The sequence below is a fragment of the Parasteatoda tepidariorum genome, chromosome 12 (assembly GCF_982258835.1).
Source record: "Parasteatoda tepidariorum strain Cologne lab strain chromosome 12, Ptep-v5.0, whole genome shotgun sequence".
NCBI classification, from domain to species: Eukaryota; Metazoa; Arthropoda; class Arachnida; order Araneae; family Theridiidae; genus Parasteatoda; species Parasteatoda tepidariorum.
Genome location: NC_141766.1, coordinates 22,761,408 through 22,777,889, shown reverse-complemented (window position 1 = coordinate 22,777,889; position 16,482 = coordinate 22,761,408). Strand labels below are relative to the sequence as shown.

At 27.8% G+C, this 16,482-nt stretch overlaps 1 protein-coding gene across 2 annotated transcripts in view; it reads right to left on the bottom strand.

Moving 5' to 3' along the window:
* The window catches only part of mAChR-A (muscarinic Acetylcholine Receptor, A-type), a 225,929-nt gene that overhangs the window by 63,011 nt on the left and 146,436 nt on the right, over positions 1 to 16,482 (bottom strand). For both annotated transcript variants that reach the window (XM_071188208.2, XM_071188207.2), the window contains one exon: positions 1,407 to 1,511. The gene's annotated coding sequence lies outside the window, so the exon portion shown is untranslated. The remainder of the gene's footprint in view (positions 1 to 1,406; positions 1,512 to 16,482) is intronic.

Sequence of the window (16,482 nt, the reverse complement as noted above, 5' to 3'; positions counted from 1 at the left end):
TTACTGTAAAAAATAACTGCTAGATATTTATGATAAATAAAGTCTTTTCATTTGAGTAATTGAAATAGAAATAATAATTGGTAAAATGGTAAGATTAACTTTGAAAGGATAATTTTTAATATTTTTCAAATATCAAATATAGTCTCTGGGGTAAATAGACAACCAATTTTCGAGAAAAGTTTTTTATGTGTCTCTAAATAATTAATTCAAAAAAGAATTCCAAAAAATAGTAGCAATTGTGACTGATAATTAATTATCGCTCCTGCTTTTAGCTTTAAAGGAAGAAAGTTTTTATTTTATGTTTTATATTTTAGTTTCTGATATGCCTTTTTTAAAAATAAACTAATATTTTGTACAAGAATTTAAAAATAGTTATTTACACATTCTTTGAAAATGGTCTTGTTCATGGTTTTGGTTTAAGGATAAGAGATGTTTATGATACTCTTTCAAATATCTGTATAATATCATGAACAGTAAAGAATTTAATTTGTTATACAGTCTTCTGATAAAATGTAGTGAAAAGCTTTATTTTCCAATTATCTTGAACGAAGAAAGAAATTCTTGTAAATTTACCGTATTCTATGGTCATGACATTTTCAGCAAAAAACTCACAATTATTGTTAATGGAACAAAAACATTATACGGTATTTAAACCATTCGTAAGATACTTTTTTCATTCATATGGTAACGGTTTACCAGAAATTATGGTTTTCAAAATTATAGTTCTTATTACCACAAATTTTGTAAAAAATACAAAAATGAAAAGTAAATTTGGCCAATTAAATGTCATGCTCATGGTGATATTGCCAATTTTTTTTCCACATTTACCAAATTTTATTATATATTATAAAATGATATTTTATTGCTAATTTTACCAACATTATTATCAAAGCGTTTCGGTAAAAATTACAGTGCTTTTTGGTGTTCCCCTAGAGCGCATTAATTTTAACGTATTCTTGTAGTTTTGATCATACTGTTTTCTTATTGTGTAATTTTGACACATTAAAACTAGATATCGAAAGAATTTTTTTATAATGAAGAGAATCATAAAAATATTTTGTCTTTATATTCTACTTTTATTATCAAATAATTCATCATGCTTCATGAAGGTTATTTTTATATTTTTTTTTACTAAATACCTTTGCTTTCAATATGTTGGTAACGATGCAAGATGCACTATTTTTGGAGATTTTGAATTAGGTTAACTTTTTTAATGAACTAGAATTTTAATGCAATTTTGGTCGCAGGTGATTTTATTCATATAACGTTGAAATTATTTACCATTTAAATTAAAAAATATTGTTGTTAATTGTGATTCTGATGTCAACCGTTAGTAAAAGTGATTGAAAGTAAGCAAAAGTAGTGTTTGCAGTTATATGTTTATAAAAGCACGAGAAAATGCTTACCAAAGAAAATAGGTTTTGTGTCGTCAGCTAATATCGAAGCTCCAAATCCAACCGGTATAAAAATTTGAAGGACTAACGTCTTCTGAATTTCCACACTAAATAGTCCTATAAAATAAAAGATATATAAGTCTTTATAATAGGAAAATAAAATATGATATCAAAATTTAAATTTCAGGGTTTTGATAAAGACACTTTAACTGAAATTAGTAAGCACTAATTGATTTGTTTGTTCAGGCCGTAATGGACTTATACTACTACTCTATTGGCGATAGTCAAATATTCATTCACACTTATAATTCGAGGATAGTAATGGTCTATTCACGCACTAATCCACTAAAAGTTTTGTTTAACACCAAATGATGTTAGTAATCAACTGGTTTCAGTACCACACTCCCCGACCACCTAATTTTGTGTGGAGTTTTGCAGTACTGAAATAATCGAGGATTCATTACAGAAATTTTGCATTTTATGTAGCATTTTGTACATTTACGTACGTAAGATATAAGCAAGATCTTTAGAGAGCTTAAAGGTTCTGCAATACACTGTAAAAACTGTAGTATATCTCTCCTAATTTGGGAAAAATTGGAACACTTTATATTTCAGGTAAACTTGAAATTGAGGCTTCTTTTAAAGTTTAAAGGGTGTGAATAAATCTAAGCACTTAGAACGGAAAAAGTTTACTTCTAGCTAACTCGCATTAACACTAATTTGTGAATTATATTCACTTTCGTAAGCAACAATTTTGGCGTTGTTGGTAAATTGCTTACAATTCAATACGAGCTGGTGCGAGTTTGTTGTCGTGTTCCACGCTTCTAAAAATATACAGAAACATAAGTTTGCCTTTAAAATATGTAAGGTTTAGTTTTGTAAAATAGTTATATATATTTAAACTTTGATACATTTAACATTTAAATATCTGTGAACTGTTTTCAATAAATTTATGATGCATAATTTCAATTAGCTTCTGTTCTGTTAAGCCTACTTCAAATCAGTCTTAATATTCTCTCTGTGCTACGTGTATGTTTTAAAATTTTATTTCATTTTATGAATTTTAGTTATTTAATGAAAGTGTTATTACAGTAAATATTACTGTAACAATTACGGTATTATAGATATTTTGTTCCGCAAAACTTTACAGTAATAAGTACTGGCACACCGAGTGCCAGTAGTTTTTACTTTAATTGATCAGGTATTTTTACAGTGTAACTGTTTGAACAATATTTTTCGACCAATTTTAAATCTTAAACTTTCTCTTAATTCGACACAATTTATTGTGTCTAGTCTTGCAAACACAAAAGACTTTTAAGCAAATCTTTTGGTTGCTAATTTGCAACTACACCAAGATAATCCCTTTAGATAATTCCCATTCTTCTTTTGTAAACGAGGAATTCCTTCGGAAAAGGAAACTTTCCCTGAATAACTCTTCTCTCTATTATGTCATTTGATAGAAAGGCTTTCCAAGACATTTGGTTCAGTAACCCCGCTGGCTCATCGAATTGTATGAAACACGAAAGCATCCATCTCAAGTACGATGTAGAAGGCACATTTGCACGCCCACAATACATCTAAAAAGTCTCATTCGTTATGATTGGGCATTATTTTGTGCTAAGGTGGGTAGAAGTTTTATATAGAGAGAAAAACGATAATGGATGAAACAAAAATCGATTTCAAAAATAGGCATGTTCAAAGTAACAAGGGATTCAAATGCATATTGTTTCATTTCAAATGCTTCTTAAAAAAAGTTTATTTAAATAAATGGAGTTTTGCAAAGATATGTTTTTGAATAATTTATTTTCTTGGTGAAAAGATTTTATAACTGTAATACATTTCTTAAAAAAAAAAGAAGAATTGCTCTCTTTATACACAAAGGGCGTTGCATTAAAATGTTAAAACCTTCATTTAGATTCTGAGGTTTATGCAAGTTTCAAAATATGATGACACCCTAGTGATTTTTTGGCACTTTTATTACTTAATATTATTTGAATTATGACATCATTTGATTATTTTTAATCTCTAGACTCATTATAGTTATTACTCAAAAATGGGCTTACTTCATGATGGGCAAGTTTCATGAGATTCAAATACATATTGCTCTATTTCATGAATATATGTCAAAAAAGTGGAATATATTTTGAAGTTAACATTTTTATTTTTCTGAATATGAGAAACCTAAAATTGATAAAAAATAATGTTAATAAAATTCATTACGTTACAGTTTAACAATTCAAATCAGCCTTTTTTAAAGAAAAATGTTTGAGTCTGATTATTTTAAGACATTTTTGTTGAGCCTTAAAGTTAAACTGTATAAACTGTGATGTAATATGTCTCTGAATATAATGTCAATCAACCTAAAAAAATTGGGTGACGAAACACTTTATTTAACGTTAACACCGAATCGAAATTCCATATGCAATTTAAACATTACAATTGAAGTTTAAACATATTTAAAGGAATAAGCTTGTATCAAACTCTCGCCTATTCACACCAAACGAGAATAATTTTCACTTCCAAAAATTTGGCGAGCTTTGAATATCGTCTAAAGAGTTTTTGCCTTTGGATGCAAGTTGGCGTGAGTTAGTGGAAATCTTCGACGCTGCTATGTATCAACCAAAACAAAAGGTCTCATTAAAATATGTATGTACGTTTTTAGTTGTGCAAGAAGTAAATTATTTTTGTTTTTGCATTCTTTTTCTAACATTTAATTTTTACGTAAATAGTACATTATAATATAATTTTTACAGTTCTCAGAGATTTAAAAATTTAAATATATTTTTTACACAACTAAAAGCACACATACAATTGCACCCTTGGAATGGCATTTGAATGCTCAGTTTGGTATTAACCCTTAATAAAGTGTTCCATCACGCAGTATTTTTGGCTTGTTCAACGTCATATTCGAAAAGATATTGCAACACAGTTTTTACAGTGTAGGTGTATGCTTGATTTAGAAACTAATTTTATTTTAAGAGCTAGTGCATAAATTCATTCTGAATTAAGGATTCTTATTTTATATTTTATCGTGAAAATAACGTTACTGATTCTTTCGTGCTTCTTATCTTACTGTTATTTTGAATTGTAGTACTGCTTGGTGAATTGGAACACCTATTGTAGTACCAATTTCGTGTAAAGTAGTTGCCGCCATTTATTTTTTACCGTGTTTTTTAGGCGGTTAACGTTCCTCCAGTTCATACGAGGGTTGCTATTTATATTTCTGGCCTAATGATGAAAAAACAAATATGTAGGATCGAAATTGGTTTTATTGTTTTTCAAAATATTCTCCATGATGATCAATACACTTGTGCATGCGTTTGAACCAATTTTCAAAGCACTTTTTCCAGTCCGATTGAGGTAATTCCAAAACATGCGCTTTGAATGCATCAACCGCTTCTTCGGGGGTCGAAAATCGTTGTCCACGTAATTTATTTTTGATGTGTGGGAATAAGAAGAAGTCATTGGGTGCCAAATCAGGGCTGTACGGCGGATGACCCATCAGTTCGATCTTTCGCTCCGTCAGAAATGCCTTTGTTTGAGTCGACGTGTGAGAGCTTGCATTGTCATGATGAATGATGAAGAATGATTCGCCTGTTCTGTTTTTTTCGAATTTCTCCGATGACTTCTGGCAAACAAATGGTCGTGTACCATTCAGAATTGACCGTCCTGCGTTGCTCTAACGCCACTGTTGCCACATGACCGTTAATGCCGAAGAAACAGGCAATCATTTGCTTCGATGTGCTTCTTCCTCGAACAACTTTTGTTGGTTTTGCTGGTCTTGCTTGCTGGTTTTGTTGGTTTTGCTTTTGTTGGTCTTGGAAGACCCATACAGTTGATTGCTGTTTTGTTTCCGGCTCATATGCATAGATCCATGATTCGTCACCTGTGTAGATGTTATACACAGCCTTTGATGTACCTAGAACGTATTTTTCCAACATTTCCTTGCACCAATCGACACGAGCCTTTTTTTGAGCGTTTGTCAGATTATGCGGGATCCAACGCGAACAAATTTTTTTTATGCTCAAATGTTCATGCAATATTTTATTGATGCTAGTCATACTAATGTCCAAAGACGCCTCTATCTCACGGTATGTCACATGACGATCTTGCTTTATCAGTTCACGCACAGCATCGATCTTTTCTGGCACAACAACGGATTTTGGACGACCTGCACGGGATTCGTCCTGGATCGAACATCGACCAAGATTAAATTCGTTATACCAATTTTTTACAGTGCTGTAGGATGGCGCTTTATCACTAAATAAAGAATTAAGTTCATCGAAGCACTCTTGTCTTGACAATCCACGTCGAAAGTTATGAAAAATAATGGCACGAAAATTTTCGCGATTCAATTCCATTTTTTGAAAGAGAAGAACTTTTCAATTTACTGTCAACAACACAAATGAAGCTATAATGGTAAATCGTCTGCTGAATTTATGTTTAAAAATATCAAACTTTCGATTAAAATCGTCTGCGGTCGCCTAGCAACACTTACTGTTGCCAAGGCCAGAAATATAAATAGCAGCCCTCGTACTTTAGGGGTTAACCTCTCTTTATGTATAGATGGACCCATGATCCGGAACAAACCTAGTTACAGTTCCTGAAAACTTTTCATGACACTTAACTAATGACTTCGTTTGATTTTATGCAATCTCCTAATTCATTTTAAAAATAATTTGTGGTAAGAAATAGAACAAACTTTTTTGAGAAAACGATTCTGTAAAAGCCGTGCGTTTTAGAACAGTTTTCAAGTTTTCAATTTCAATATTTCGTTGTTAAATGAGATTAGAAATAAATGCATTTAAAAATAAGGAAATGGATCATAAGTTTTTCAAAATTCAAGCGCTTAGTTTAACACAGTTGCATAAAAATATAGTAATAAAGTTTTTTTTTACATTTTTTATGCAACTAATTTTTCTTAGTGATTGCAAACTGAAATGTATTTTTTAAAATATGTTTTGCTTCTTATATGCATTTAAAGTTTACCATAACATTCAATGTCTTATTTATTCAGTACAGTTCAACGGCTTATTATTGCTTTCAGATTATGTAAGCAATTGTTTACTTATTCAAGAAAATTAAACAGAGTTGTAGTTTGTTGTGTTTTCTTATATGGTGTCGACTTATATTTTTTGTCTCTAATTAATTAAACTGCAAAAATATTGCTCTGTGAATTGTTTAAATCATGCTTCGTTAATTCATGGATAACTCAGAGTAGAAGCATTATTTTAAAGTTTTGTTTTACATATTTAACTTAGTTAATTGTTTTTACCATTGTAAAATGGCTGTCTTCTTTATATCATTTGTGACATTCTTGAGTAATATCTGACAATAGTGACATTTCCACTTTTCATTTAAGAAATTAAAATTATAAAACAAGTGTACTGTAAAAATGTTAGAATGAAATTACGGTAAAAAGTGTTAATACTCCGGGTATCATTTTTACTGTGAAATTTTATAAGAATAAAAATGTGATTTTTTCTAATTTTTACACTAATATTTATTGTAAAATCATTGAATGACTGTAATTAATTATATATTGCTGTAAGCATTACGGTATAAAATTTTTCTTTAAAAACAGTAAAATGGATTTTACGGATACTGTACTCAGAGTGCTAATACTTTTCACAGAAATTTCATCCCGAATTTAAATAGTGAACCCAGTATATAAATTGTGAGCAAAATAAGATAAAGACTTTATTATTTTGTTCATAATTATTAACTAAAAATTTAGTTAATTTTTTATTAATTAAATTTTAAGCTATTAAGAATTTTCATTTTCCTGAAGACTAAACTGTTATAGAACTGAACAACTGAACTGTTAAAAGCTGAAACTGTTTAAAAATACTTGCTGAGCAGCTACTGATAATTAGCTTTAATCAAATTACTTATAAATTTTCTGAAATTTAAAAAAAATTATATTAAAAATAAAATAAAATTTAAGCAGTTTTTTTTAATATTTTTAATTTGTTTCTAATAATTTCTTTCTTTCAAAGTTAATTTCCTCCAAAATTAATAAAAGAATATAACTAGTTTAAATCAACTCAGTTATAAACTACTTCAAATTTTTTTACTCTAGAGAGCAAAAAATTTTAAAAATATGGTGGTTAAAAAAACTTAAAATGTTTTAAAAAAACCTCAAAAGGATTTGAAAAGAAAAACTTAAAGAAAATAAAAAAGAATATTCAGCATCCTTTGCCCGGATGATCAAAGTTGATGTCTCTTTTAAAAAAGCTCTAGTGTGTGATTTGAGGGAGAACGTTCCGAAATATTTCGTTCTGTATCATAGCTGGTATATCGAATTTCTTGAAATGCGAAAACATCTATCATATCTACGATGTAAAAAGCACATTAGCACGCCTACAATGCATCAAGAAAATATCAATCGTCTTGATTAGATATAAGTTTATACAATAAAGAAAGATGCTTTTGTATATTGCGCAAAATAAAAATCGGAACACTTTCATAGCTTTTGTTCTAAAGATCCGATTGTCACGTTCTATGATCCTATCTTAATGGTTCCAGAGCTATTAAGTATAGTGCCAATATTATTTTAAGCTACAAAATCAAACACCACAGCGCAGTTTCTCTAAATAAACATTCATTTTTTTCCCAATAATTTTGATTCTGAAACGTCTATATGGAAGTAGGGGGATTTTATATCGGTATTCCGGTGATTTTATATCTTAATTAATATTGCTCAAATTGTTGTGGTAGGAGAGTCCTATAAAATTTAGCCTCCTTTTTGTTAATGTCAATTTTTGCGTACTTTGGCAATTATTTTAAAGCTATATAAAGGAATCTGAATTTTTTTAGCCCAATTGTAAAACTCGTTTATCAAAGAAATTTAATTGTTTTCTGTAACAAAAAAGTTACTTTTAATTATTTGTTTTAATTATTAATCATACATTTGATGGTGAAAATAGATAGCTAGATACAATAAAATATAATTTAACTGTAGAATGATTAAAAGGTTTCAAGTAGTAAAATAAATAAGCCACGATTGCTTTAAACAAATTTTTTCTATTGTTTACTAAGAGGTACTTAAAAGTTTCCAAAATTTCCTCTGAATAACTTTAGAATACACATAAAGTTACAATGTTTTTTCTCCAAAAACGCTTCATTGAATAATTTCATGGCTAATCATTATGTGGCTTATCATAATAATGCTCCAAGTCTTTCAATTGCATTTAGTCACATCAACAAAACTTATTAATTCATATAGTATCCTTGTGCATAAAAAAAGCTTATAATAAATCATTAAATTAAGACAAAAACTTTGGAATCGCGTTAAAAATGTGCAAATAAATATTTATTTTTTGACATTTACGTGTATATTTATAATATCCATGATTTATTTATAATATATTACCCTGGAACGGAGAAATGAACGCAAGTGACAAAAAATTCAAAATTGAGATTTTCATATATTTGTCATTTTTGTATGATTAACTACTTATTGCACAATTTTTTTCTTTCCAAAAATAAATTTTGCTTTATCAATTTTCTGAAATTCTAGATTAGCGTTTATAGCATTAGTATTAGAAATATAGGTTAGTAGGTATTTTATTTAAGTCGCATAGAGCAATGCAATGCGCTATTGCAGACTGTCTGGGAAACATCCCTTAGGATGATCCAAAAACATTGCCTTCCTAATTTGATGAGGAAACTTCCTCAATTTAAACATAGATCAGAAGAGGAAGGAAATTTTCTCCAGATTCCTGTACCCATGGTACTACGCACCACAGGTCTTCTGATTCCACAAACTTTACGAGTACGCATATCGCATATACTCGGTGGGTCTTAGCTGATTCGAAGATCGAATCAAGGCCCCTCCGGACCGGAGTCCGATTCTCTAATATCCGGGATATATTCTCTAGTCCGGGATACCTCGGCCCAGCAATAGAAAAAAAATTGTCATTAAGCCACTTTTTCGAAATAAATCGTTGTTTTTTCAATTGCACTGTAGTAATACATGTGTTATTTTCAATTTACTTAATGTTTTAACAACTAATATGACACAGGTACTTTACAAAATTGCTCTACCTTATTAAATATTACTTCTTCCGAATTTATTAACATTACTTACCTTATTGAATGTTATTCATTGTAACGTTTAACTAAAGATATTATCAAATAATAACGATAAAATCTTAAACTATAAAGACGTATATATCATACTAACCATTACTGTCATATTAAACTTACATTTCTGAGAAAAGATTATTAGAAGGTTAAAGATTTAACTTAGATACATTATACACACTTAGATCTATATACTTTGTAAAGGCTTTATTAAATTAAGCTTGAAACTCATTTTAATTTAATACTTAATGATATAATAGTTATGCGCTAATTCTAAGTGGTAATGACGCTCAGGGAGAAAGGCTGGTAACAATGAAGTTGTGAATTTAATGTAACATATCAAAAATAAATTTTATAACTTTACTTTAAAAGTTATAATTGAAGAATATAATTTTTTTTAATCAAAGAGAGTTTTAATTTATGCGTTCAGAATATATTTTTAAACAGAAATTATTTTAATATATTTTCTGACATATAAAACTTTGATAAGATTCCTACCACGCATTGAAAGAGGTAAAAAGAATGAAAATGTAACACACAAAAGTTGTTTTAAAGGAAGATCTTAAGCCTTTCACTAAAGATTAAATTCAATAAAACCCGACAATTATCCTACACATGTGTAAAAATTAAAACTAATGAAAACTATTGCTGAAAAAAGCTACTCTGAGAAAAAAGAATGGTAAAAACTATCTGAATATGGTAAAATTTAGCGTATTTCAGGCTATATAGAAACACCAAAAGACTTAGTAATTTTTACTGAAGCGCTTTGGTAATGAATTTAGTAAAATTAAAAATTAAGTATGGTTTTAAAATATGCTACAAAATTTGGTTAAAGTGGTAAAAATCGGTAATTTTATCATGATACTTTAAGGCATGGCTTAAAAACCGTTTATTTGATTGACTTTTTAATTTAACTGAGTAAATTGACAATATATTTGAATAATTTGATTTTGCATTTGATTAAATGGACTTTTTTTTTTCTTTAATTAAATGTTAGGTCATAAAGAAAAGGATAAATAAATAAAATATATATATATATATAAATACGATTTGAAAGCGAAACTTCTATCGTTTAGAAATTATTAAATTCAATTTTAAATTTCTGGCAAAGGAAATCAAAGCAATAATTTTAGTAAGTTTTATTTAAACTTATTAAGAAAATTAATAAGTTTTATTTTATTTACTGCGAATTAGCTGCACGCATATAGAACTCATAAAATAAGTTTGAAATATAGAGAAAACATGGAAAATAATAAAGATTAAGAAAAGAGAAGAAGAAAAAATCATTAAAATAAGATATTTTTAAAAAAATGTCTTAAAAAAATTATTAAAAAGCAGGAAAACAAAATAATGAGAAGATATCTTGCGTTCAGCTCTCACGCAAAAAAGAGTGAAAGAGTGCTTTCTAATATTGTTTTAATATAGCCAAACAAAATATATCAATACAATAGTGTAAGGAGCAGTCAAAAAAAAAGAATATATATATATATATATATATATATATATATATATATTCCAATAAAAATAGTAAATTTTTTATTGCAGTATTTTTAATTTTTTTCTAAGCGTATTCTAATATTTATTTTATTTTTAAGTGCCTGTTGCTCTGTAAACTTAGCTGGGCGAATCCACGTTTTAATCTCGCATGTTTCGCATGAAATTAATTAAAATATTTGCGAAAATTATTTTGTAAATATAGATCTATGTCTGCAATATTTTACCAGAAAATGCTTGTCAATGGTAAAAATTTTTTTTTATAACTAGACGTTAAAAAACTGGATAAAATTGTAATTGCTAATTGTTCTTTCACCATGAAATCGCTCAGTTGTTATTTGATTAGCGTAGCGTTGAAAGCTATGACGTATAATTTAAACTTTACCAAGTTAATACCTTGTGTTTAGCTTGCATGCAGTTCATGTACTGCGCATGCGTGATTGCAGAAATTAGCATATATTTAACGTTTAAGGAAGCATAAATTTTCATGCATTAAAGCAGAAATTTTAGAAATATTTAATGGAAAACTGTAATTCTTCAAAGGTACTTGCATTTTCGCAATGAGAAGTAAAGATGTCTCTTCTTTTTCAAAATAGACACGTGAACTGGTAAACTAGGAAGAAAGTTCTTTATTTTATAGAGCAATTTTTTACTAACAATTTCTTTCAAGAATGTTACATACATATTCTATCAAAAATTTTTGATTGATTTTTTTGATCAAAAAAAGCTGTTACGAAAAGTGTTCATATAAGAAATGCTTATAATATAATAGAAAAACGGAAAATAAATATCTGTTAGAAGTTGTATAAATTGAACACCAAGATGGAATATTGAAGATTTCTTTGGGACGATTTCGAGTTACAATTACAAATACGCATTTCTCAAAAATGTTTGTATTCTGTTATGACTCCATAGATTTTGGGTGTTTGAAAATGAAATATTCATAGACAACCCTTAAAAATACATTCAAAAAGGCTTTACTTTTCACTAAAATAACATCTATTAAAAAGAAATATTTTCTCAATGTGATGCAAACATGGACCAAGCAATAACTATAAATTGAACTTGGTTGAAATATGTCCCACGAATGCTTGGAAAAAGGCTAGGGCATTTAATATGCTCAAAATTGAATACGTGAGAGCGCAGTCCTCAATTTTGAATTGAGATTCAACATGAGGATATGAAAATGGAAAAAGGGGTAAGAGAGTATTTTTTTTCCTCACGAAAAATTCAATAATGTCTTCTCCCTTTGCACAAGAATTCAAAACTTTCAGATCAACTTATTTATATGCAAAGAAGTCATATTTTGGCAATATGAAACGTAACGTAAGTTTTGGTTCTGCAAAATGTAGATCTATATTCGTCAGAGGTTTGAGGAATTACTTATGTTTAATCATAATTAAATTCGATTGACAATTGTGTTTTACAGTAACGCTTTATTGCTTTTGTCTTAGTAGATATAGTACCTCAGATTTTGAAATTAAAACTACTATATTTTTTAAACTTACGATAGCTTAAACAGTTTTTTTCTCGCTAAAAAATAAATGATTGTAAAAGTACCACGAATATGAGCTTCATGGTTCATTTTTTCTATGGATGATTATTGTTTTCTATCATTTATCATCCTTTATTGAAAACAAGATACGAATATGAGCATCGTGGTTCAATTTTTGAATGGATTGTTATTGTTTTCCATGAGTCTTCATTCTTAATTGCAAATTAACCAGAAATGTGAGCATCTTGGTTCATTTTTAAATAGATTGTTATCTTCTTTGAGTCATCATACTTGAATATAAATTTACACGATTCTGAGCATTATGGCTCATTTTTTTAATGGATTATCATTGCCTTCTCTCATCTTGTTGAACTTGTATGTAATACTTATAAATCAACGACACAAGGTCTCTTATAAAGCAATGGCACTTATGAAGCTTAACTTTAAAATGTAATAATATTCTGATGGTCAAGCATGGCTTTATAATGTATTTATGCTCTGGCAAAAAATAATGGCTTTTAAATGCCATAATATTTTGATAATCAAATATGGTTTCATAATGTCTTCATAAGCAATGGTGGTTTGAAAATGTAATAATGTTATTGTGGCAAAAGTGATTCTAAAATGTAATGATGTTTTGAAAGGCATTAAAAAATACTTTTATTTTTAAAGCTTTAGTTATGGATGTTTTTGAAGAAATCAGTTCGGAATATGCATATTTCGTTTTAAAATCAATTTTTAATCAAATGTATATAGTTTTGTTAGTATTTTCTGCTGTTTAGTTTTTTTTTTGATACTTGATTTACATGTTTTCTTATTTTCATTAACACATTGCTGACCGGTCACGAGTTAACTCGTGTTTTCGTGGCCAAGCGTTTTAAAATAGTCTCGTGGTGACTATTTTAAAAAGTGGGCGTACTTTTCCTTACCTTCCAAGTTTTACTATATAATTCTCTACCAATTAATTATAACCTTACAAAACCTGATATATTTGCAAAACTTGAGGTGTGCCATAACACGTAGGTGATTGTTATACCTTTTATCATACGAAAAAGAAATATTAAGAGTTGAATAATAAATAAAAATTTTAAAGTTTATTTATATTTTTTTGCTTCCACATCCGCTTTAAAAAAAAAATAGCCGGGCACATGGGGAAATTTTCGGAAAAGTTGCCGGTCAGCTATGTGCTAAGACAAAACAAAAGTCTATAACTGTTTTCAACGAAAGAAAAAAATAGCCGTTCTTTCCTGAAAGTTAAATACGGGAAGGACAGTCATTTCATTACTATAATTCATTAGTCATTTCAATACTACCACCATCCGTGTCAAAATAATCATTTTATGTCATTTTGCACTGAAATGACTTTCTGAAATGACTTTCTAAACATGCTGACAATCTTAATGATTTGGAATAATTGTGCCTGTAGCAAATTACAAACAATATTTTTGGTGAGAGAATGAATTAGCTAAGCTGAATTTAATTTTCTGAATTATTTTGTAATTGTACGACCTTGCTGTCAAAATCAAATAAATTTATATGCATTCATATATTTCAAAATAGATAAAATGCATTTATATTTAAACTTGGATATTTTATATTTAATGTTATTATTATTATTTCATACATATTAAAAAGAGTATCATATTTCTGAGCAAGTATATTGTTTATGTATGTAAAACCGTTATGTATACTTCTTACATTACGTTTAGCACAAATTGCTGATTTATTATTTCTATCAATTCATGATATACTGGTTAGGGATTTCCCCAACTGCTTCTAGTTAAATTTTATTTAAATTGCATTAAGCTAATTCCCCGAAAAAACCCTTTTAAATGGCTGAAATTTGTGGATGTGGAATTTTACGGGCCGTGCCGTCAAAATCAAATAAATTTTTATGCATTTATATATTTCAATAAAGATAAAATGCATTTATATTTAAACTTAGATATTTTATATTTAATGCTATTATTATTATTATTTCATACATATTAAAAAGAGTATCATATTTCTGAGCAAGCATATTGTTCATATATCTACTTCTTACATTACGTTTAGCACAAATCACTGATTTATTATTTCTAATAATTCATGATCTACTAGTTGAAGATTTCCCTAACTGTTTCTAGTTTCAAATTTATTTTAATTGTATTTCGCTAATTTTCCGAAAAAAGCCTTTTAAATAGCTGAAATTTCTTGAAGTCGTTGGTAGTTAATTCCACTTGACAAAGATGGCACCACTTTCGCTTTCTAGAACCTAGTCCTTAGCTCGTTATACATTCATAACGGTCTCCTTACTAAAACTAGTCCTCCGTTAACCAAGACCGTTAAGAATTTGTAAGATCATTAATTTCAAGAGTGTTTTATTAACGATTCTACATTTAATTAACATAGACTCCCCAAGAGACTGCTTGATGATAATAAAACAAATAAATAGGATTTATTTAGTTTTCTGGTTTTAGTTTAAATTCTCGAGTAATAATTTGTTAATTTAAATTCTACTTTTTTAAGAAATTATAACATAAATTTTAAACGAAGAATTATATGTAACGTTTGCTAACTAAGAATAAGTCACGTATCTAAATTTGATTATTAAAGTCGTCTAATTTAAAGATACGTATTTAATTATCAGTCTAGAATCTGTTTCAAAATATCATTATAATTAGTGAATTCAATTATCCCAGTTAATGCTCAAACTTTCAAGTCAAAAAATATTTTCTAATTTGCCATTATCTAATTAAAATATATCTAATGTATTTAAAATGGTTATATTATTCGATAAAACATATAAACTTTAATAAAATGTATAAATATGTATGATGTATATAAAGTTTTAGAATCTTGGATAATAAGAAATATAAATCAGTTTGAATTTATTTAGGAAAAAAATGGAATAAAAGGAATCGAAAATAAAAAGTAAAATAAATATGTATAATGTAAAACTTTAATAAAATGTATAAATGTGTATGATGTATATAAATTTTTAGAATGTTGGATATTAAAAAATATAAATCAGTTTGAATTTGTTTAGGAAAGAAATGGAATAAAAGGAATAGAAAATAAAAAGTAAAATAAATATGTATAATGTAAAACTTTAATAAAATGTATAAATGTGTATGATGTTTATAAATTTTTAGCATGTTGGATAATAAAAAATATAAATCAGTTTGAATTTATTTAGGAAAAATAAATGAAATAAAATGAATAGAAAATAAAAAGTAAAATAAATGTGTATAATGTATATAAATGTACATAATGTTGTATAATAAAAAATAGAAATCATTTTCAATTTTTGTTAAAGTGGATTAAAACCAAAATACTTAGTTAAAATATAATAACCATGAATAACATGAAAATTAGAATTAATTTATTTAGGAAAAATGGATTAAAATATATCGAAAATGAAAAGTAAAATAAATATGTATAATCTATATAAATGTATATACTGCTGTATAATGAAAAATTGAAAATAGTTTTAATTTTCTTGAAGTGGATTAACCCGATGGGGGATTAACAAATGGGCAAAATTTAAGAGAATGTTTCTCCTCAATACATTATCGAAAATGAGAAGGAAAATAAATATGTATAATCTATATAAATGTATATACTGCTGTATAATAAAAAATTGAAAATAGTTTTAATTTTCTTGAAGTGGATTAACCCGATGGAGGATTAACAAATGGGCAAAATTAAGAGAATGTTTCTCCTCAATACACTATTTCCCTATTTAATAACAGTTAAAAGCCAGTTTTGCTATGCGGAGAAGAAGGCATTTTAAAATACGAAATTTTACGTGTTGAACAGTCAGTGAGTTATAAACAAAGTATATAGATTAGATACTATGCACATTTTTCCTTTTTAAACGCTTAGTACGAGTATTTAGAATCAATAAATTTGGTAAAAAGTGTTTCTAAAAATTTCATTAGCTTGCAATGCAACGTTATTCGCATTTTTAAGGATTTTTCATATTTTTCAAATATCATAAAAGTGTACGAAAAATGTGATCTCATATTT